The 24,459-nt window shown below is 38.6% G+C and overlaps 1 protein-coding gene across 3 annotated transcripts in view; it reads left to right on the plus strand.

The window, feature by feature from the left end:
- nlgn2b (neuroligin 2b) overlaps positions 1 to 24,459 on the plus strand; it is a 203,547-nt gene that overhangs the window by 104,766 nt on the left and 74,322 nt on the right. The window contains exon 1 of one of the 3 annotated variants that reach the window (XM_034684220.1): positions 8,913 to 9,865. The exons of 1 other annotated variant lie outside the window; for it this stretch is intronic. The gene's annotated coding sequence lies outside the window, so the exon portion shown is untranslated. Of the gene's footprint in view, positions 1 to 8,912; positions 9,866 to 24,459 lie in introns of those variants that run through there. One more of the 3 variants, XM_034684219.1, reaches the window with a different exon arrangement.

Consider the following 24,459-nt stretch of genomic DNA (forward strand, 5'->3'; position numbering starts at 1 on the left):
CAGGCAACCATTAGGCCTTGCTGGACATAACTTGTCATTCTTGTATCATTTGAGGAGCTTTCCAGAACAGAAAGCCCTTCAGCTCACCACCACTGATATAATTCAAGCTGTCACAATTCTCAAACACGTTCCGACCAAGGAAAACAATGAGGACTCTGATTAAATCCATGAAAATGGCCTTACTACAAGATTTCAACAGAAGCTTCAGCACAGTGGAAGATGAACCTCTGTACTTTCTTGCCACTTTGCTCAACCCAAGATATAGAGGTAGGTAAGACTTCAAATTATTAAATATATTCAATGAAATGATCCAACTCTCTTTTCCATTCAAAGTATACTGCAAGTATGATTAAGATAAGATGTCATTGTGCATCTTTGTACAACCTCAATTCCAAATGATTGGGTTTGCTGTCTAAATGTTGATAAAAATAGATTACAGGATTTCAGTTGAAGATATTCTTTGATGTAAATTTTGTTTAATGATGCGCCAAATGTTTTCAATTGGAGTTAAGTGGGGACTGTAGGCAGGCAACGTTAGCACTCCGACTCTTCTACGTTGGAGCCATGCCTGTAATATGTGCAGAATGTGGTTTGACATTTTCTTGCTTTAATATTCAAGGTCTCCCCTGAAAAAAGGCTTTTTGTGCAATTTGTTAAAAAATAATGGTAATTTACCCATTCCTTGGCACTTATGCATTCCCATACCATCAGGGACACTGGATTTTGAATTGTGAACAGATAACCAGCCGGGTGAGAGCGTAGGATGTGGAATCCATGATTTCCAAAAAGAATATCAAATTTTAAAAGTCCCACTTAGTCAATCTTAAATTACCTCAGGGCCTGGAGAAGTAGTCAACACTTCTGGATCATGTTTATATATGGTTTCCTTTTGGTATGGCATGGTTCAGTTTGAACCTGCATGGAAGTGATTTTGAGCCCATGCAGTGATTCTCACTATAGAGCTTAGACTGTAGAAATAATGAACGTAGTAGTATGTGACGTCACCCTGTTTCTGAGCGCTGTTTTGAAGCCAATCGACGGTGGCAGCCATATTGGAAATGCGGAACTCAACCAGACATAGTGTGACGTAAAGAGTCGGAGTTTGAGCCTCCTAGCCAACAGCTATGTGTTCCCGTCTGGGAGTGAAGTAAGTCATGTCCTTATTTGGGCAAAAACTCTTATCTTAATAACTTCTGAACCGTTGCCACCTGAGGGCCCTAAAATCCGAGCCACCCAGTATTGGCTTTCTATCTTGTCTCTCTTTCCACTGAGATTTCTCCAGATTTCTTAATATTTTAATGGTATTAAGTAACAACTTTTTATTTTATTTTAATATTTGATATGTTATCTTTGCACCAATTTTAGTTAAATGTGGGTTTAAATAATTTGTAAACCATCAACATTAGTTTTATAAACATTTTACCCAGCATCCCATTTTTTGCATTGAGGTTGGGGAAGACAAAATAAAAAAAAAGTTACAACAGATAACACATACACCATACCATACACCACAACATTACTTTCTCCTCTGCATAACTTTTCACCTATATATAGTTGATTCAGTGTTTTATTTTTGTTTCAGATACTTTACACACAGACCCTGTAAAGCATGCAAAAGATGCACTGACCAAGGCGCTTCAGAAAGAACTGAGGAGAACCAAAGTTAGAGCATCGGAGGCTTCAGAGCCACCTGCAAAGGCCCTGTGTGCAGAAGCAGCAGCACCAGCACCAAGCAAGAGAAGCTGTTTGAAAGAACTTGATAAAATTCTAGAGGAGCGGGAGCGTCCCAATGCAGCAAGCAGCTCAGCAGGCATATTTGACAGAACAAACAATTCCTGCCTCAGACAACTCATTCCAGTTCTCGGGAGTCAACAGACGCTTTCTTGGCCTGGCTGCCTGTGCCGCAAAATTCCTCAGCGCCTCCTGCACTAGCTTAAATAACGAGAGTCTGTTAAGCTCACTATCCAGCATAGTGGATGAAAAGAGAAACAGACGAACCCCAGAGAGCAGAAATGATCTTTGTTATGAGAGAGAACCCATCACTGCTGCTTGAGTGAGTATTTTGAGCAACAGCAGGTCACCCATACTTTGTCTTACTGTTATGATAACAAATCAGCTTCTGTATCATTGGAAACAGGAAGTCCTACTCTGTTTTACACAAACTATCCTGAAGATGAGAAGAAGTTACTTAAGATTGATTGATTTTGGTGGTTTTGTTTTTAGGAGGTCACTAAAATTTATATCACATATACTGGAATTTATATTCTCAATGTTTAGAGAGAACTTTGTCCACCAGGCTACTTTTACATTCAAAACTATAATGCTGATAAAACATGGTTTAATTAACAGTTGTGATTGGATGTTAACATTTTCTTTTCTATTTTCCTACAAAGCAGTTTTTATACAGGAATTGTAATTCCTGTCTAATCCACTGTTGCATTTAGAGGTTTACAGTTAAATTATATTATAATAAATAATTCCTGTTAGTTTTGAAGATGCACTTACCAAACTGTAGGTACACATTTATAATTGTAATAATAAATAATGATTCAGTCAGTTTAAAATAAACGTGTTTATTGTCCCATTTTGGTTTCAGACGTTAGAAAGGGCTGATGTTGCCAAAAACATGATTCCCAGTCTAGTTCTCATGTTGAGAAATACAGGTTGCTAACTTAATACTGTAAACATTTAGACCTTCAGCTGATTGTCCTTTTTTACTCTTACACTTGTGACAACACTTTTTTTTTTTTTAGAAATAAACCTAATTTGATACAGCACATGAAAACTGCTGCAGATTCTGAGCAGTTTCTGTTAGCTAGCACAGTTGAATCACCACTGGCTTTCATCCATATATATACATTTAAAAGAAAAGGTGACTGTATTCAACCTTTGCCACTGCTAATATTCTCTTAACCTATTCAGCTTATATGATTAAATGCAATTCAAAAGTAAGGAATAATGTGTAGTTAGCAGGTAGCTATGTGTTATAGAATCCAGACGGGGTGAGACAAGACCCCGAATGAAGTGGACACAAGTACTGAGCCCTTTTGAATAGAAAATTGTCCTACTGCAGTGTGTTTTGTATTTTCTTTAAAGCATACAATATCAAGAATAAATATTTTAGAAGCATGCAGATTTCACATGAAAATCTATGCTGTTGAAGTTGGGCTGTCAATATTAGAAATTATCTCAGTTACTCTTAAATTCTCACACAATCACAACCTTTATAAGTTGTAGTCATTTAGTTTTGAAAAAACAAAATGATAAAAATTCACCTTTTTTTGAAATAGTTTGGCAGGACTTCAAACAAACTCAAAGCTCGGTCAAAATGATCATACAACCTCACTGCTGCTTTGAGTGGCCAGAGCTGCAATGTCAGTCTGGAACCAACAGAGGGAGGTGTTCTCCAACAACTGAACAGTAGAAATGTGTCATCTGTTCATGATCACATCTGCAGACTGTGATCCTGTGTTACAGCTCAGTCTCTTGTGAGTTGCCTTGTCCTACATGTTTATTGCTCCCTCTTACAGCAGGCGCTTTGTCTCCTGATTCTCTGTGAATGGCATTCATCTTTTATACACAATGCATGCATTAACCTGTATTAAATAACCTTAAGCTCAATAGACTTTTGAAATGCCTGTTTTAAAAGGGACATGTACATTAATCAACATCACTCTAATGTAACTGCACCAGAGGTGAAAACATGTAGCTCTTGACTTCATGTGGTAAAGTGTACTTGAAGAATAAAACTCTTACATTTCAATATACAGTGATTAGTACTTTTCCACAAGGCAATATGCATAGACAATACAGTTGATGAATTTCAAGAGTGGCGTAGGTAGATTTATAAATGTTAAGTACTTTGACATTTCCTTAATCTTATGTAATTTTTATTTAACTATAAGAATATTAATGTTAAGCTGTAGCTCTGAGATATCTTAGCCATTTTAATACAAAACAAAAAACACTTATACATATTTTCATCTTCTGCTTTTGTTCCTCATGCATCTCACAGAAATGAAAAGTCATTAATGATGATATAAAGGTGACTTTTGCTATAGTTTCAATGGCTGCAGATTGAAGGCCTCTAACTACCGTTAGGCGATGCCTGCCGAAGAGGCACATGATGATGTGTGTGATAGTGACAGTTTTGCAATGGTAGAGGGCTTTGTTGTCAGTTACTGTCAGCCATCAGCAAAGGATGATAACATTACTAATCAGCCAAAACCTTCCTTCACCTAGTTATTCTGCCTTATCAATTCTTTTAATCTTGGAACAACTTTTGCAGCATTTAAGCTCTCCTTAAGTACGAATGAGTTGCTGAAAACCGTGATTTGGGAAAAAATGACCTTTCGCCGAAAGCATGCCAGGACCAGCCTAGATTCATCCAGGAATGTTTACAGTAATTGGTCTATCCTCTCATCAAATCATGTGATGATGAAAAGCTTTGTGTTCTCACACTTAAAAAAAAATCACAGGACTTGTCTGAACAGATCCTTTTTGTAGTCTGCTGTTAATAAAATTCAGTAAGCAGATGATACTCCTGCAGCTGTTGGCTCTGTAATCTCCTTCCTAACCCTTGACGAGAGGTCGGAGCCTCAGGGAACTCTGCACCTACACAAAGACTACTGAGAAATGTTTCTACCTCTGCACTGACCCTTGTGGTTTTTTAGCCTTCTGCTCTTGAATGAGATTCTTAACATTCTTCATTCACAGAATAAGAGATGTATTGCTTAATCTTTTCAGATAGAGAATATGTGTAACTGAAACATTGTTTTGTGTTACATTTGGGATTAAAGACTTCTCCTATAAATATTTTTGTTCAGCTGCAATCTTGAGTAAAATATTAGTCGTTTTTTTTACGATTACAAGACATCACATGACACATTCCAGTTTAAAATATTTACCTAAAGGAAATATAACTGCTGTCAGCACAAAAGGAGCAAAGGGGGTAATAAAATCCAAATTTATGAGTACAATTAGGTTTGTTAAGAAGTGTGGGGACGGTATAAGTTTACCTTAAAATGAAAAGGAAACAAATCTCTTTGAACATATAGCTTTAAAACGATAAACTGTTCAATCCAAAAGCAATGTAGGATTCTGTTACAGTTTTCAATTACGTACAACGATAATTTTGGGATCTAGTATTCCATTTTCTGAGGAGAAATGAGAAACTTTGCAAGTGACACTCAAGCACATAATTTAATGTTTCTGTAAATCAGGTGAGTATACCTCTAATTCAAATTTAAAATGAGGGCCAATTTTGTTTTTCAATCAGAAAATAGTTTGTGTGCTCTTTACATTTTGATAGTTCATGTAAATAAATTACCCTGCTTTATTCCACAATCAGACTATATATTTTTTACTGGGAATAAACATGAATGAACACTTCATAACAAGGGTATTGTGTAAATAAGGATAGATGTGTTTGCGGAAAGATAACATTGTTAGATTGTTTGGGATTTAGCATTTAATTGGGTCAGGGGAAATTGTGTAATTTGACATTCACAACTACGGGATAATTGAGCAAAAAGTAAAATCTAATCATACTAATAGCTTTTATAATTAAAAAGAAGAGTGTGTGATTCGGTCCTGCCTTCCATTTTCTGATGAAAATGGTAGTTTCAGTTTTGTGGGAATAAGGCAAGGAAGGCAACACACCTTCCTTCTTGGCCAGATCTCCCGCCTCTTGGGAGTCCCATACTAGATGGGATATTTCATCGCTCTCTGTACCCTGTGTCTTCCACATATCATCTTTTGGTTAGACCTGCCCAGGAGGTGTCACCAGGGTAAAAGCACAAAGCCACCTTAGCTCTGCCACCTGCTGAAAATAGCTTGTTTTTTGGTAATCGTGTCCTCACCTTCTCACTTCCTGATGACCGTAGACGAGTGCTTGAAACAGATCAATGAGCAGTGTAGTGTCACCTTCAGATTCAGCCCCCTCCTCACCTTCTATAATGCTGCATGACTGTGGATGTCACACCAATCTGCCTGTAGCTCTCAGGCTCAATGTTACCACCCTAATGAACAAGACTCCGAGACACTGCAACTACTAACCAGAGGAAGAAATTTGCAATTTTCCGGCAGGGTTACCATGGTCACAGTGCAATGAATCTATCAAAGGTACATTATCAACTAAAAGCTGAGATGCAATGCTGAGGTCACCAAACCAGACACTGCCCACCCTCATGCTGCAGCTAAAAACACACCACAGAGAAGAACAACAGAGGACTTAATTGACTTAATATAAAAATCATCCACCTCTTTCCAGTGTACAAAAGTGATGCCAAAATATCTAAGGTGGACATCTTGGGCATAAGAGTCAACCAAAACACACATTTGACTGACGGATAATATGGTAAAGGTCCCTCAAGTTGTTAAAGTCTCAGGAGTCCTGTGTGAGTTTGTAGGGGTCACCTACAGTTATGGAAGGTTAAATGACTCCTATAGTAGTGTCTGTGACGTTTTCTCTCACTGTTTCTCCTCTTCTTTCCTCATCTGATGCACACAATGCAGCAAAGCCAGAGCAGCACCCTTTGTAAGCATCAAATATGTAATTATAACTAAACTCTAAAAAAAAAAAAAGCCTGAGAAAATAGGAGTATGATGAGATCTCGGGATACTAAAGTGTGATGAGATTTCTCAGGATAACAAGCTGTCCTGTGCTATGCAGAGCACAAGCAAGCATGACAGAGTCTAACTTTGGACTCGAAGTAAGTATAGAAGATGCCTACTTTTTAATCATTTATGTGGCAGCATTTTGGGTATCCGGTGAAAACAAGAAACGTCAACAGAGTGACAGACAAGACACAAACAAGTGATAGAACCTTTTACAGTGCTCACATGTAGGGGATCACTCATATCTACCATTGTTTTATTCAGTCCATCAGTGGAAGAAACTTTGCTGTAATACAGTCTTGGAACTCATCTGTATCTCATTTTGAACAAAGGAGGTCATTGCAGGAAGTCTTTAAGTTAAACTGGAAACCCCTTTACCCAGCCTACAGACTCTGACCTTGTGGTCCAGAGCTCCAGTGCCAGATAGTGGAGTAAACAGCACGCTCTTAATACTTAGTGCTCTCATAGCTTGGAGGGACCACTGTAATTGTGGGAAGCTGCTCAGCTAGCTAACATAACTAGATTTCAGATAAATCTAGTTCCACCAAAAACAACTTATTTTCATGCTGAGCTCTGATCAGGCTGGTGCCCTGTATGCCTGATTATGTCACCTTATAAAAGCCATTTCCCTTGGGAGCTGGTGGAGAACAAAACAGAGCTGAAAGAGGTTTAATATCAGTAATAACCCACTCAAGGCTGTGGTTCAATGGTAGGGTTGATCGTCCCTCATTTAGTAGGTTGGGGATTTGATCCCAAGTTTTGCTGTCTACATGCCAAAGTGTCCTTTGGTAGGACACAACCCCAAACGGCCCCTGGTGGCTCTGCCAGTAGTGTGTGAATGAGATTAGTTATTACTGATGGGTGCTTTACATAGCATCCTCTGCCATCAGTATATGGGTAAATGTGGCATGTAATTCAAATGTGTTTTGAGCGGTCAGAAGAGTAAAAAAAGTGCTCAATAAATACAGTCAATTTACTATTCATCACATTTGTTAACTGGCCAACGAATGCCTAGTTTGATAGTGGTATGAAGGGCATCAGTTTGTTCCCTTTGACGATCCAGCATATGTTGTTGTTGTGTTGGCAGCTTATTTACCTATCAACAAGTGTCTTAATCAGTTAGTGCAGATATAGAACTTTGTCCTCCTTTATTACTTAATTATTTCAAAATTACAAAGTCATTCCTCTGACCATTTTTTTTTAAATAAATCAGTATGAGAACTTTCATGAAAAGTTACAAACAGCAGTCAACAATATTAAAGGTACAGAGTGAATAAATAAGAATATTTAATGATATCTAGCAGTCAGTATCCCTTGAGGACATGAAGCACCCTTTGTAAGCATCAAATATGTAATTATAACTAAACTCTAAAAAAAAAAAAAGCCTGAGAAAATAGGAGTATGATGAGATCTCGGGATACTAAAGTGTGATGAGATTTCTCAGGATGATAAGCTGTCCTGTGCTATGCAGAGCACAAGCAAGCATGACAGAGTCTAACGTTGGACTCGAAGTAAGTATAGAAGATGCCTACTTTTTAATCATTTATGTGGCAGCATTTTGGATACCCGGTGAAAACAAGAAACGTCAACAGAGTGACAGACAGAGTGAATAAATAAGAATATTTAATGATATCTATATATTAAATATTTATATATCTTTAATATAACTTCTTCTTCGTCCTCCAAACAGAACATTACACATTGCAACTCACTAAATGCAAAAGTGTGCATGTTACTTGTTTGTGCGTTCTGGGATATGGTAGACATCCTGAGTGATGGATGGCAGTCCCTGTTGAACAGGAGCTGTCTCTAGGTAGATATAAAACAGTTTGCCTTTAGTTCACAAAAACAAAGCTATTTTTATATTTAGATGGTGATATTTAGATTTAGATTCTAGGTCATATCTGCATTACTTCCCTGCATAGTTATTTTACATACATTATAGGCTGTAAAGGGACATTAAATTATATACTATTCACACTCACTGTAGAATAAGTGGCAGTTTTATATTTAGATTTAATTATATTGCCTTCTCTTTGCACTGCTGGTATAAGTGTGATATTTTAAGGTTGTGAAATGAACGGCTGCCTGGCGCCAATAATCAAAAAAAAAAAAAAAAAGCTGTGACGTCAGCGTGGTGCAGATCCTCATCAAAAAACAATCAAAGCAAATCTCTACCCTGTGTTTCACATACAGATTTTTTTTTCCTGTCGTATGACGATAGCAGCGAAGCAGGCGCCTGCTCATTGATTTATGCGTCGCACCTCTTCGTCATGACAACTAGCTGTGAGATTGAAATATTGCAAGTGGTGTCCTATAAGCGAGAGAGACCGCACTGAGAGAGAGAGAGAGAGAGAGAGAGAGAGAGAGAGAGAGAGAGAGAGAGAGAGAGAGAGAGAGAGAGAGAGACTGCTGTGGCACGAGCCTTGGGATCCTCTTCAGTGCAGGCTCAGGGCTTCAAAATAAAACCACTGCATCCGTGTATTTTAAGCATTTATGGATGCTGTTGCAAAAACCATGAAGGCTAAACGGAAGATCCCCGCGCTGGTTCTCAGTGTGAGCCTCTACTTTCTGTTGCGAGCATCAGATACCAAGTGAAACCAGGAGATAGCACCACGCACGCGCGTCAAAAGAGATTGGACACCTGATTTTGTTGGGTGTCTTTAGAGCGCTATTTTACATTTTAACTCAAACAGCCCGTGTTTTTGAAGGCCTTTGCGCTGCAGCGGGACAGCACCGGTGGATTATAACCAGCATGGACATATGGGCAAAAGAGGACAGATCACTGCGTTGACTTTTGAGGCAGCGCGTCGAGTCTTGACGCTATAGCGTTACGCATTTATTTTACTGTGAATGTTTTCTTTTTTTACCCCCTCCTGTTTGAATTGTTCCCCCCGCTGCATCTCAACATAATTAAAGTCAAATATCTGTGGATAAGGAGCAGCGCTGGGTGTTGTCAGAGAGGGATGAGAGGAGGAGGAGGGGGCAGTATGAGGTGTGCTTTTTTTGGAAAAGCCGGAGAAAGACAGACACCGAGAAGGTGTACTGATGTGCGAAAGCCTGCGACGCGGTACCCCCCTGAGAAATAATTGCGATCCGGGAGGAAATGGCCTAGTTTGAACATCATCGACACGCCGGCAGAGGATAGAAAAGAAGAAGAAGAATCGTGTTTAGATACATGGACGGGCCATCACCATCATCATCATCGTCATCATCATAATTCTGGTGCTTGCATCGAGTCTTTGAGGTAAGACATATGTTCGCCTCCTCCTTCCTAAACGTGACTGGAGATTTTCTCTCTCTATCGTGGCTTTGATGTGTGCGCAATCTGTACGCTTTGGTGACTTCGCACATTGCGCACGTTTTCCATCTTGGCGCACTGTCACAATGTGGGGGGAATGAGATTTCAATGAAAATCCTCATGCCACTTAGTTGCCATAGCTCACATTTTCTTCTTTTTAAGCGCGAGCCTTCGATTGGCCTTGCCTGTTGATAAGCTGTCACATCTTTACACGATCAGTGTTTACTTTGAGTATTTAGCGTCAGTGTTGTCGTTTGGAGCAAGCTGCTAACAAGATGAGATTCATGTGATCTAATTGGGATCAACTCATCATGTAGGCTGTCAATCAAACCGGCTGCTCTTCTCAGTTTGCCTCCTATGATGTCCTGTTTCCCATTGGTTGTCATGGTTTCGATAATATGCTTTTTATTGCACGTATTGATGACTGCTTAATTAGACACGCATGCTGCAATAGAACTCATCTCATGCAGAGAGTATGACAGGCCTTGAACTCAAAAGATGTCCTCTCTAATGAACAAACCCACAGCAGCACAAAGACACACACACACACACACACACACACACACACACACACACAAACACACACACACACACACACACACACACACACACACACACACACAGCTTGTGCCCTAGAAGATGCAGATAGGATTGTGAATTAAATGCACACACTCTGATGATCCAGGGGAAGGCTCCATTAATATTCAGTGGATGTTGGGCAGCGCTCAGTTAATGGCAGACAACAGGACCTCTGTTCTGACAGGTCACCGATGAGAAATGGTATATTTTCATTTTAAGGGTATAAATGTGTTTTTTTTTACTCAGATACACGGTGCCTGTAGCTATGGAGCTGTGACATTTAAAATCCATCAGAAAACCAATAAAGTCATTTTGTCGACTTTTGCAGAATTTGGTTTTACTCCTTGTTCGTGTACTGTTGGGATAGATGTGATTGCTTTCTTAGGCCGGCATCATGTCAGGGAGGTTACTGCCATTTGGACACTTATTCGCTGAAGACTGTGAAGACTGGCATAATATGCATATATGCCATACATATACTTAATCCACTGCATTCTTAATCCACATTGTATCAATACTAACATGATGGATAGAGCAAAATATTAAAGCCAAAATTTGGTAGAAATGTAGCCAGAACCCCTTACTTAAATATTTACTTGGAACACGAAAATACCTTACTTTATTATAAGTGAATAATGATATCACATCTGTGTGAAATTGATCCACTGTGTCTCCAGATACTAAATTGAGAGTAGGCCGACAAGTCACAAGAGGTAACTGCAATTTGGACACCAACAAGAAATATAACAGTAACCGTGCAGTCTTAAAGAGGCTTAGTATTGGATTTGTTGAATCCAAATACCGTATCATAGCATATAAGATCAAAGTAAATATAGTATTGCGTAAAATATGGAAACAATATTTGTCAGAAATGTACCCAGAAACTGACATTTTAACTCATCTTCAGGAAAAGTAATAACTTTTATTGCTTCCAAAGGAACACTTTGATTTTTATTCTGAAATGGATCAATTTTGTTGCCAGGTACTGATTAGAAAGTGGGCCTGCAAGACTTGGTGGCAAAGTCAAGGATGAACCTTTGAAGCTGCGCCAAAGCTTGTACTGCAGTAACTTAATACACCTACTATAATCAAACCAACAAGAGTTATATAAGTGTAATACATGAACTTTAACCTTTCAAACTGCCTGCTTTAAAAAAAAAAAAAAGATCTAGCAGAAAAGATGGTGTGACTGCTCGCAGTCTCGAACACTTCAATAAACTACAGTAAAAGGCCGATAGAGCTGATGTTGATGGGTATTGGGTTTTTCAGAGACAAAAAGAAGAGATGAATGGCACTTAGAAAAAAAAAATATGGAGGCCTAATGGATACAAAGTACTCACAGTGGAAAATTATGATCTTGAAATCCAAAACAAAATGTGTTTTGGTCTTAATTTAGTGCTGTTGGGTGATTTGTGAGTGAAAAAACGGACATTTCAGAGGGTGTTTTATGTGATCAGATCCAAGTAGAAGAAATACCAAAGTTGTTATATGATTCTGCATTATATCCAGTTGGTATATAGCTGTGTATGTTAGAGGGCAGCCATTTCAAAACTCAGTACTTAAATCCACCTCCAGAGCCAGTATTAAAAAGTTAGACTCAGGTATTTAGGGCAGACCTGCACTATGTGTGGAAAATCTATAATGTGTGATAACATCATTTTACTTTGTGATTGTGATGAAAATATGATGTCCAGTGGAAAAAGCAAACATCAAAGTGTGCTTATTAAGCCGTAGCATATTGTTTCTCTTCCACCCAGAAGGATTCTGTATAGAAGAGGTGTTCTTTTCACCACCAGGTCTCAGTAAAACATATTCTCCTTGCTCTTCTCCTCCACCTCAGCCATCGTACCTGCTAACTTTGCTTTTGCTGCCAAAATATTTGATTGTATGCAGGCTGCACTTGTTAGTCAAACATGCACATACTTAGTTTGGATGCATGTGGTGCAAATAGGATTTTTCGAATAATTTTGCATTTTGCAGTGTTAAAAGATTTGTTTGTTGCATGCGTTCTTATGATGGAGATGGATATGCCATTTATTTTTTTAGGGTATTATGATTCTGGCTCGGGGTTTTAGCTAATGATTTGTTTGTTTGGATGACCTCCTCGTGGGTCTCAACAATTGATTTCCTTTCCATTTGCCATGTCAGCTTTCATCCACACTATTCCCGTTTGATGTTAACAAAGGTTCAGGTCATGGACAGTAATTGAAGGGCACACAGTTACCTTGTTACTTGTTACCTACATATAAGAAGAGAATTCATTTTGCAGTTGTTTGGTGAAATAGCTCTTCAGCTTCCTCTCAGCAGTGCAGCATTGGTGATGATAAATCTCTCTATTTAAAAGCAAAATTTGCAGTTGCAGCGAGTCGATACACAAGGGCAGTTTCCTGTAAACCACTTCATCCATAAGGTATGCTTTATTAAATTTAAATGGTAAATGATGGTTAACTAGAGTACCGTTTGTTTCTTCTTCTTAGCTATGACCACCTGAGTAGAAACAAAAGTTTGATTAAAAGCTTTTATTACTGGGTTTGAGATCTGCAGGGCAAAGATGCAAGAAAGAAATGTTGATTGCAGTGATTCATCAGAGGCTGCTGCAGTTTTGTTTGTTTTTATTTCATTTGAGCCAACATGGTTTACTTCAGCTTGTTTACTTCTTTATTTTGTACATTGTTTTCTCGACTCCGTCTGTGGTTTGGTCAATGTTTTTTATCAGGATCAAAGAGGACAATATAACTCACATCAAATGATGCTGTTACCGGAAAAACCCGACTAAAATAAGCTGTGTCGATTTACATGTTAACTCCCACTGTAAAGAGCATTGCAAACTTACAGTATTATTGTGCTGCCATCACATCTATAATAGAGGACACATTGAAAGAGATTTAATAAACAAGTTGTCTCCAAGCAATGACACATTTTCTCTTTGGAAAATGCAAAATTCTGACCTTCTCATAGAAGTATATACTCTGATTCCTAAAGTTGCACTTAAAAAAGCCTTTGACATATGATTTGAATATACAAACAACAGCTGATTCAGGCTCAGCCCCAAAGAGAAGGTAAGAGGGATTGTCTATTCTTTACCAAACACCTTCTTCACAGGTATCACAAGTACAGTGAATAAGTGGTGACAGCATTCATCCTATTGAACCCTACAGAAGTGAATAGATGTCTCTTAAATGTGCAACACCTGCATGGGATTCAAGGGCTCCAAATCAAAACTTTAAAGGATCAACCGTACAGACTTTTGGGATACCAATGCCTTCCTTTGAGATACTGATTCCAATGCCCATCAGCCACCATTGTGTATAAATAATCAACAAATAGAAAAAAATACAGTTTCTGACATTTTGTTATAGCTTTTTTTATTAACATCAAACTCTGCAAGTGCCACATTGTTGTAGTTCTTAATTGTGCCTTATTAATTTAGCTACACTCAAATTTAATAAGAGTGGATTAATATATCATGAAATATTTTTGCATTGTTTGGCACATTTACTAATACTAAATACCCTATGTTATGCAGTCTTATTTATTGTGTAATATACGTTATCTAATTTTCTAATATATATTATCCACTGTGAAATATACATTATCTGGTGTGCAATATGCAATTTTTACTGTGCAATATTCATTATCCACTGTTCAGTATACATTATCGGCTGGTCCGTATACATTTGCGACTGCAATAAACATGACCAATAATGCATAATACATTATTTACAGTTTAATTTAAATTATCAACTATGCAACTTTTGTTTTCTACTGTACAATATACATCTACTATGCAACATACATGATTTACAGTGCACTATACATTATCTACTGCAGAGTATACATTGTTTTACTCAAGTATGTTTGCTATGTTTATGTAGAACCCTGAATGCTGTGCCTTTAGGTAAAGTATTTCCAAAAGGTTCAAAAGGTTGATTTCCCAGAAACCAGGCAGGGGCCTCATGTACAAAGACGTGCGCAAATTTTCTACTGAAACATGGCATATGCTTAACTCCAGAAAACGTTGTACGCACAAAAATATCCAGATGTATGAATCTGTGCGCAAGGATCAACAGCTGTTGAAACGTGCGTACGTCAGCCATGAAGTTGGTGAGAGGCACCGCACACTTCCACGGTCATTTGACTCTTTATACATCTGAACTTTGCCATGAAAAAGAGCGTACGCCACGTTTTTCTGCGTACGCACCCTTTGCACATGAGGCCCCTGATGTTTCCTCAAATTGTCCTTAAAAGGGTTCATTCGCTCATTTTCTCAGGAACAGGAGGATAGTTGGCAGAACATGTGTGTTCCAGTCACACAATATGTTGACAGGATACGAGAAGGGAGTCAAGCACGATGCAAGACCACCAGGGCCGTAGTTTGTCTCCATGGTAATGATGGGGCAGAACACAAAACAGTGACGTCGCTGAAAGGCCATAAAAAGCAGAGGAGAGTGTTTAACAGGGGTTTTTGGGGTCCGTCTGTCTGTCTTTCAAAGATGTTCAGAGATTTGATGCTGTATGCTGTATCTTCAATAAACCCGCAAAGGCTGCAAGTTGATTCGGTCTTTGTGTTGTTTAATTAACATCTGGAAATTCCACTAAAGAATCAGAGTCTAAAATAATTTGGGATAATACTCTCTGACATCACATGAGACAGGGACATTTAATTTGCCACTAAATTGAGGGCCTGTGAATAATTTAGCAAATGAAAAGGATTGTTGTTTACAGTTTGCAAAATAGTATCACTGTTCTATCAAATTTTCATCAAGCATCTTGCCAACATCTTCAATCATTTTTATTTTTTGTTTGTGTTTATTTCTGTGGTAGCTTCTGGGGTTCCCGTGTCACTCCTGCTTTTCATGAATTCTTTAACACGTTGAATTGTGGGTCAGTCCCTTAAGGAGAGTCTTCAGGATTGTGCACTCACAAAAAGTATGTTTCAGGGCTCAAAAAGTTGACATGAGAGCCCTCAAGGATTGACAATCTTTTCTACTTTGGGACTTTCCTGAGCCCTCGGAGATATACCAAGAACATCCTTTGAGTTTTGCCATTTCTGTTGGACTGAGAGCTTGGACATTGGGATTGGATGGAAAACCTGCTTTGCCATCGACTTGCTGTTCAGAAACCTGTACATTTATAGCACAAAGACTCACTACACAGCAACACAGGAAAACACTTGTGCCTTTTCAGATTTTTATAGCACTACCATGTTGTTTGTTAGTTTGTACCACTATTATGAAGCAAAGAAAGCTATGCTGAAGCTACTGAACAGCATGAAAATGTAGTCTTACATTTGAGCAGCTTGCCGGCTTGGCAGCTGTTACTCTCTATACATCCTCACACTATCTGAGCAGCCTGTTTTTTTTAAACCAAGCAAGATTATCTTTACTTAAAACATTCACTGCACTCCTGGTATACAGTTTATCTGCTGTACATGGGGGCTAGGACAATTTTTAATTCCTGTGTGAAGATGTCGAGTCAGAGAAGAGGGAGGTTAAAATGGCCCAGCTCTCAGTCACGTCACGAGTGAGGAGGAGAAAAAAGGAGAGTAGCTTGACCTGACCCATTATCTGTGAGCAAAGTAAAGCTGGAGAAACGCCTGTGCAAATGCCATGGTAACCATCTTGTGTAACCTCCTGTGAACAATATCACATAACAGTCATCCATGAGATAAGCCGGGATAAGTGCCATCCTGTCTTGTAAAGTCTAAGAAGAATATCACACCAAACTCCATTAAAAATGTGGTAATTTAATGCATCTTATTTTAGAAGCACAAGCCCATTAAAACAGGACACATGACCTTTGCTGAATCTCAAAGTTCTGTCTTTCAGTTCATCAGACATGATCCATTAAGCAGCTGTAACATTTAACTCTGAAATGTTTTAGAGAAGAGATAGAAAAGCTGGGCTACCATCAACTATTGCAGGTGGTCTTAAAGCTGGTTTATTTCAAGCAGCATATCCTTGAACCACGCCGAACATAATTCACCTTGCTTATTGCACACATCAGGCAGCTGGTGCTCTTTAAAAGGTGTGGGCAGTGTTGACATGAATGGGCCAGATAAGCAGTTTGAAATGTGGCCTACAGAATGGACCGTGGAGGCAGCCCATTAAATATTATAGTTTCTACATTTTCAGATGGTAGCTAGTTAATGTTGCAGTATGAAGTAAGCTAATGCAAGCTTCATTCGCTTTGGATTGAGTGAGGAATTTAAATACCTGAACAAATATGAGTTATGGTGCTAAAGGAAATGTTAACAACCTGTCCTCTACTATCTGTAGAGCAGAAGTGAACTGTCATCCAGTGGAAAAAATGACTATGTCCTTCCTGGTTCACAGCAACAAATTCAGTGCCTTGTTGAAGAGCAGTGTGGCTGAAATAAAGATTAAGAGACCTCATTAGGAACAAAAATGACCAAAGACAATCCACCCTGACTATAAAAGAAGTAGGCAATGCAATCTGACTTGTTCTTTCTGAATAATTACCAAGATGAACCAAATCTAGTTGGAATTAGAGATGAACTGAAGTGACTAAAATCCTAATTGTTTAAATAGTAATTCAAATTTAGATTAACCAAAATGTAATATGGCAAAACACCAGATCAGTGTCTGTGGGTAAATAAGGTCAAAGTGGTTTGTCAGTAGTGGCTACCATTAGCAGAGCTAGCACTTTCAGTATTTGGTCCTCCTTGTGGGTTAACGGCCACATCAATCAACCAATCATTTTTTATATAGCACCAATTCACAACAAATGTTATCTCAACACACTTTACATATAGAGCAGATCTAGACCATACTCATTGGGCCCGATCTACTAAAGGTTTGCGTGTATAAAAACACGTGCAAACTTGATAGCGCGCGCAAAGCTGACGTACTAACCGGGAGCACCGAGGATTGCGTCTGTCAAATGAGCAAAATAGCACTCGCTAATCATTTAGCGTGTTTGCCTTCATGAATATGCAGAATACATGTAGATCATCAGAACGCGCAAAATACTGGGAGGAGGAGATGCAAATGTAAACATTTAGCACACGCAATGTGATCTATCAAACCTGAAGCAGATAGCGCGCTGTATTTGCGTCTATATTTAGCACGTTTGAAAGGCAGGTGCAAACTGGCACAGCGTTACGCACACTTGGCTGCGGTCACTGTAACGCTCATCATACCATCGTTTTACAACATGCCCGCAAAAGCTGGGCTTACAAGCATTACTAAACGTTTTAGTCAATCAACCAAGATAACAAAATAATAATAATAAAACAACACAAATTCAAAGCAGTTCAGCACCACGGATAGCGACCGCATCATTCTGACACCCACTTTAACTTTTTCAACTAATGAGAGCACAGTAGGTCACTGTATCAACAGCTATAAAGTTTATTAAAATTGGCACAGCGGCCCACATGTTCACATACAAACAAAAAATCAATATGAAGTACTCGGCCTACTCACCACTGTTTGGACGAGCCTTAAGCTCCGCGGACTTGTCCACGATGCACTGTATGTCCATTTTCTTTGATCTGTCATTCTCAATAAATAACATGACATGTCCACTCAGTCTATTCTGTCCCATCGTGCTCATCAAGGGTTTTTAGTTAGTTTTAACGTGAATGAGCGCTCACTGAGCTGCGCCAGGCAGCTCTGCGTAACTCCTCATCTTGTGCTTGCAGCAGTGTGTTGGGGCGAATTACTCAAACATGTTCCCAGTTCCATTTAAGCTGGTGAATCTTTGGGACAGTTCCTGGATGATGATATCAGGCATTGAAAACGTTCACCCGAAAGTTGCTCCCTGGGACAGTGAGGCGACTGTCTTCATCCAAGTGACGCCTAACTTTTCTAGAGCAAGAGTGGCAGACTAAGCCTCATCAAATCGCTCTCTAAACTCCATCAAAACAGAGTAGATGCGTTTATTTCATTGGCAGATCTTCTGTTTTTTCTCACATCGTTCACCTTTTCACAGATGGCCTCCCAAATCGCGTTTCTAACGCTGAGATGTCTCTGCTGGAGTTCACAGATGTGTTTATTTCCCTCGTCCACTAAAACCTCCAACTCCATGTCTTCAAACTTAATTTATCGCTTAAGGCCACTCTGTTCCCTCAAACTGTACATGGTGACAGCCGATAGCACACGCAAAATCCTCATAAAATAGGGCGGTCCGCACCACTTTTGCACTCGTTATCATTTGCGCACGCAGTCTTAGTTAGATCACCCGCAACACACCCAGAAATAGCATGTGCAAAATTATTATTTGCACACGCAAATTAGCGCTCGTTATTTGGGATCTTAATAGATCAGGCCCTTTGTGTATATTATTTACGAAGACTCAAAATCAAGACAAGTTAAGATTCTGTCCCATCTTATTCTAAAATTCAATCTTATGCTATTTGAATTCACCTTGAGCAGAGCAATTTGCAGAATTTGGCAACTTACAGTGGAATGGAAAAACTTTGTTTTAACATGAATAAACCTCAAGCAGAACCAGACTCATGTTAACAGCCATCTGCTGAGACTGTTTTGAGTTTGGGAAAAGGGGTATGTGGAGATGCAGAAAGAGAGAGATGGATAGAGACAGACAACATTAACAAAAATAACAGCTAATACAGATTGATGATTACAGTGATAATGGCAAAAATATGTGCATTTGCAGGAACTGCAAATTAAGAAATAGACTGATCTTGATATCTATGGCAGTTAAAGTCAACATGTCTTATAGTAGCATTTGTAATAATGGAGTAGAGGGAGTTTCTGATAACTAAAAACTGTACCTCTCATATTATATTTTTATAGACTTTAGGTACGACGAGCAGGCCTGCATTCTGACACCATAATGTTCTAGAGAGGTAAAAGGGCACTGTGAACTCTTTAATATATGAAGGTGCCTGACCAGAAAGAGCTTTGTAGGTCAGATGAAGGATTTCTAATTCTATTCTAGATTTTACAGGGAGCCAATGTAGCGAAGCTAACACAGGAGAGATGTGCTCTCTTTTCCTGGTTCTAGACAGTACTGGAGCTGCAGACTTTTGGACCAACTGAAGAGTCTTTAGAGACTCATTAGGGCAGCCTGATAAAAGGGAATAACAATAATCCAACCTAGAGGTAACAAATGCATGGACTAGTTTTTCTTCATTGTTTGGGACAGGATGTGTCTGAGTTTTGTGATATTCTGAAGGTGAAGAAAAGGCTGTCCTTGAAATGTGTTGAATGTGGGAGTGAAAGGACACATTCTGATCAAATAGGACTCCTAGATTCTTAACAGTGGTGTTAGATGCCAGGCTGATGCCATCTAAGGCAGTTATACTGTTAAAAAATGTCTCTTTAAGGTGTTTCGGGCCAAGAACAATAAATTAGTCTTGCTAATAATTCTGGTTATCCAGGTCTTTATGTCTTTAAGGCATGCTCGTAGTTTAGTTAGCTACTCAGGGTTTTGAACTTGGGGCTGGCCTTTCCCCACCCTTTCAATCTGATTGGCCACCCTCAAATTCTTAACTATGATTTGGTTATTTGCCTCTCAGAACCAGAACTTGCATTAATATCAACTTTTTTGATTGAATTACAATGTGAATGAGACAGTACATGCTATTTATTGGTGTGTGGGAACACATATGCATACACCAATGGGTCTATACCGAACAGAGGGCTCTGTGGATGGGACAGAAGAAGCTACAGTGAAAGACGGGGCATCAGCTTAAACCAAGTAAAAGTTGGAAAACGTCTCAAGGATGTATGCCTCATCGATCTCATCCTCAGTGATGACCACTGCTGCTGCTGCGTTACTGTCTGAAATCGTAAATTTATTGCATTTTCAGGTGATCATTGATAAACCTCGAAAACAATGTAGGAAAGACATGAAATGTTGAATATTTCTACCTGGTCTGATTGTCCGTCTGTTGACTGTGAAGCAGTTACTGACTGTTTTTGTTGAGACATGCCCATGAATAGGCAGGGGAATGCACCGCTCTCTCTTCGATTAAAAGTCAATGTGGATAACCCATCGGCAACCCCTCTCCCTCCCCGCTATAAATATAAACAAACTATAATCCAACTTGATCTTCAAAAAGGGGGGGGGGGTTTCTCAAACAGAATTAGAATGACACTGTTCTGAAAAAATGGGTGTATAAGTCTTCACCATTTATTGAAAACAAATTGAATAGAAAAAAACAACAAGATGTTATTTTTAGTGGGGTTTTTTTGTTAGTTTTTCAAACACACAATACAGTTTTGGTTATTATTTTTCTGCAAAGCTTTGTTTTTTATTATATTTCAGTTAACAAAAAGGTTTTTTGACATTCTAGTTTTTGTTTTTTGTTGTTGGTGGTGACAATGTTTAACCCTTTGCTCTACTAAAAACACATCCTTTTGTGGAACTAAGATTTGTATCTGTTATTACATTTTTGAAAAGCTTGATTCCTACTACATGTAAAGAAAAGCTTCAGAGGTATACATTCGATCTGTTTATGATATAATTACATCCTATTATCGAAACATCCACCTGAGAACCTTGGTTAGTTGTCTAAAAACATCAACAGTATGCTTTGACACATTTCTGCAAATGGAAACACAGTAATCCTTGAGTGTGAGATGTTGAAACAGGAAAATAACCTCTTTGGATTGTTTTGATTTGGTTAAAATGTTTGTTGTTCCAAATAAAACTAGGTACCTGACCTTTAAATTATTTAAATGTTAAACCTGCTGCTCTGTTGAAGCCCTATGCAGACAAACAGGCCTCACACAGCGCTCCTGTAGTTTGTGAATCAGATCATATTACCAAATAAATTATTTAAATGTAAAGATACTTCTATTCAAAGTTTTGGTTGTGTAATGCATCATGGTTTACTACAGTGATTTCCCTTGATCTGGCCATAGTTAGTGTCATTTGTAGTGCTCGTTCTAAGCTGTGTGGCCTTATAAGCAAGAACGTTTGGCTGTTTTGAAACTAATGAATTATTGTTAGCGCAAAAAATAAGGCTTCGGAACTTTGAAGCTTGTTGGTTTGTGGTTCATATCTCTCTTGAGAGGGTAATTCTTTGTTTGTGAGCAGGGCAATAGGTATAAAACTGTTGTAGTATCAGGAGGGTGGTCTAAGTGAATAAAAATGGAGCTAAATGAAAAGTGGGGGCCAGCAGTGTGAAGTTTCAATTGATTTACATGCACAATAATAAGACAGGGAACACTTGGTCCCAAATCACCTTAAAAGTAAGGACTTTTTTTTAACCATTCTGTCAAACCGCCTAATTTTCAGTAAATCTTATGACTTGTTGGACTAAACCAATTTCCTTTAGCGTAAGAAAATAAGTATGTTGTAGGTTATTTTATTAAGGAGGCAGCATGGGATTTGTGCAATATTACCAAGGGACCAGATGAAAAATATAATTTCTTTATTAAACAAGATAAAACACCAAAAGTTGTTTAAAACCTATTTTTTAAAAATGACATTTCGGTAAATTGAATGTAATTGTTTGGGGGTTTTTGTCTTGGAAATCTGTTGTAATCTGACTTGTGAATAATGTCCAAGTGTTGTTAGAGCTAATGAAATCCTGCAGTACAAAAAGGCTACCCTGAGCTACCCTGGCTTTCAAAGCACCTTTGCAGGTATTTTGACATGATATTGATATTTATGAACAAGAATAACAGATCCCTGCTGCACATCAGATAAGGGTTTAGGGAGATTTTTTCCTCATCACTTTTGTAAGCCCCGGGGTCTGAAGGTTTCTACGGTCCCATAAATGTGATGTAAATGTAGCACAGGGTATGGACCACATCGACAGGACAGATTTCCTTTAGTAGAAGTATTTAACTTTTGCTGGTAACTGCAAACATGCTATGTGGTGTTGCAGGATTAGCACTAGTCAGCTGTAATAGTTGTAGTGAGAGCTATTGAGTTGCAAAGAGGGGGATGGGGAGGTCTTTAATGGTGCAATGTTCTTATTGTTGTGTTGGTGCCCAACAGAGCTAAAGAACTTGCTGTCAGGGTACAAGGTTTTATACCAAGCTTATTTAATTTTAATTACATCGACTTATGTCTTTACTGAGTGCAAACCACTTCTCTTGCAGCAGTTTGTGGGACAATGGTGGTGAAAGCTCCTGCAAGGAAATAGATTGAAATTAACAGTGATGGCTCTCTGTGATCTATAACAGTAAACAAAATCATCTACAACAAGACTGACCATTTCTACATTGTATTTTCCAATTACTGTAACCATTGCGAAGGGGGTAGGTGTTGGACGAAATAATTTACAGCACGATGAACAAACAGACTTCTTTTGTTACATTTTCTACAGCAAATAATCAAATTGAATGTTATATTTCACAGTAAATAAAGCAGATGTGTTATGTACTTACATGTGTACAGGGAAAAATCTGCAAATATGTAAGACGTATCACTTTGTCCACAGGAGGCGCAAGAAGCGACACAACCATAGACTGTATAAAATATTGACGTAGTATTAGTGAAGTCACCCATCTGTTCCTGAGCACTGTTTTGAAGCCAATCGACGGCGGCAGCCATATTGGAAATGCGGAACTCAACCAGGCATAGTGTGATGTAAAGAGGCGGCGTTTGAGCCTCCTAGCCAACAGCTATGTGTGCCCGTATGGGAGTCCAATCAGTCATGTCCTTATTTCGGCAAAAACTCGTAATCTTAATATCTTCTGAACCGTCACATTAGAAAAAAATTCACCCCCCTTACAGTGTGTGCAGATAGAGAAATTAGCTACGTAGAGCCAAGCCGTTTTTGAACCAGGCTGTAAACATATTTATTAATGCTGCAAAGATCGTCTTTTTTGAATTGGTGTGTATGAAACCGCTGTTTCTGCAGCCAGATTCTTGATGAATTGCAGTTTATAACACTTCCTTCATATTTCGAGACCAGAGGTTGCCCCTTGGACACAACAGAAAGTCCCACACAGTAGCTTTAAGTAACATGAATGGGAAAAATAGCTAGTATGGTGATGAATCTTTGGGAACTTTATTTTGGAGTTCTCTGTTCCATTTAAAATCCGTTTTGCCAAGACAAATTGCTCTTTGTCATTTACTCATTTACTTTGCTGTGGTAAGCCAATGGCCAAGGTAATTTCATTGGATGGGTTTGGTTGATATATAAGACGAATTATTACCCTCCTCTTGTTCCAAAGTGGAATTTTATACAACGATGTGTCAAATAACTTCAACTTGGTGAATTTCAAGTCTATTGTAGTAAAGGCATACCACACAGCTGTCTTTTGAACAGGTCAATATGAGAAAATAGGAGGGGTTACATTGTGGACTACAAAGAACATTGCACTGTCTGTAGCTTTTGCAAGATGCCAGGCCCTTCAGTGAGACGCTTACATCAAAGGAATCAGGACAGTTTATTGCAAATAGACATCCTAACCGATGCACTTGGTGGAAAATGTGTCTGAAGGCACTCTTAGCAGGATAAGAGAGTCTGTGACGTGAATGATCACAACAGGGAGAGTGAGAGCTTGTCAGATTTCAACAACACCTAATTACCTTTGTTTTAATCTGATAGTAGGAGAGAGGATGATAGTGATCAGCTGATGGAGTCCAGTGCCCTGCCTAAAACGTTGTGATGCTCCATTTTAAACATCAAACAGCAGTCAATCAATCGTTTAAGAGCCCTAAACACAAAGGTGGAGCAATCAATGTTCTGGCAATTAATTGATATCCTTCCCTTGGTTATGTGTTATGAACTCCTTATGTTCAGTTGTCAGCTTAAATGAAGTTCCATGATGTCCAATTTACCTTTGAGGTTTCAGTGTCAGCCCTTATTAGCACACAGTTGATGCTAATTAATGATGCTGTCAGCTTTTTATTGAAATGTTTATTAAAAAATGTATTTTTTGACTTGTAATAATTTAGAATTTGTTTGATAAAAGATGACAAAGAAGATCAAATTCAAGGTAGAAACTGTTAATGAGAAACCATCCACATTCATAGAAGTATCTACATTTCTGTAAGCTCCAAAG

This window comes from Notolabrus celidotus, chromosome 5 (assembly GCF_009762535.1).
Source record: "Notolabrus celidotus isolate fNotCel1 chromosome 5, fNotCel1.pri, whole genome shotgun sequence".
Taxonomy (NCBI): Eukaryota; Metazoa; Chordata; class Actinopteri; order Labriformes; family Labridae; genus Notolabrus; species Notolabrus celidotus.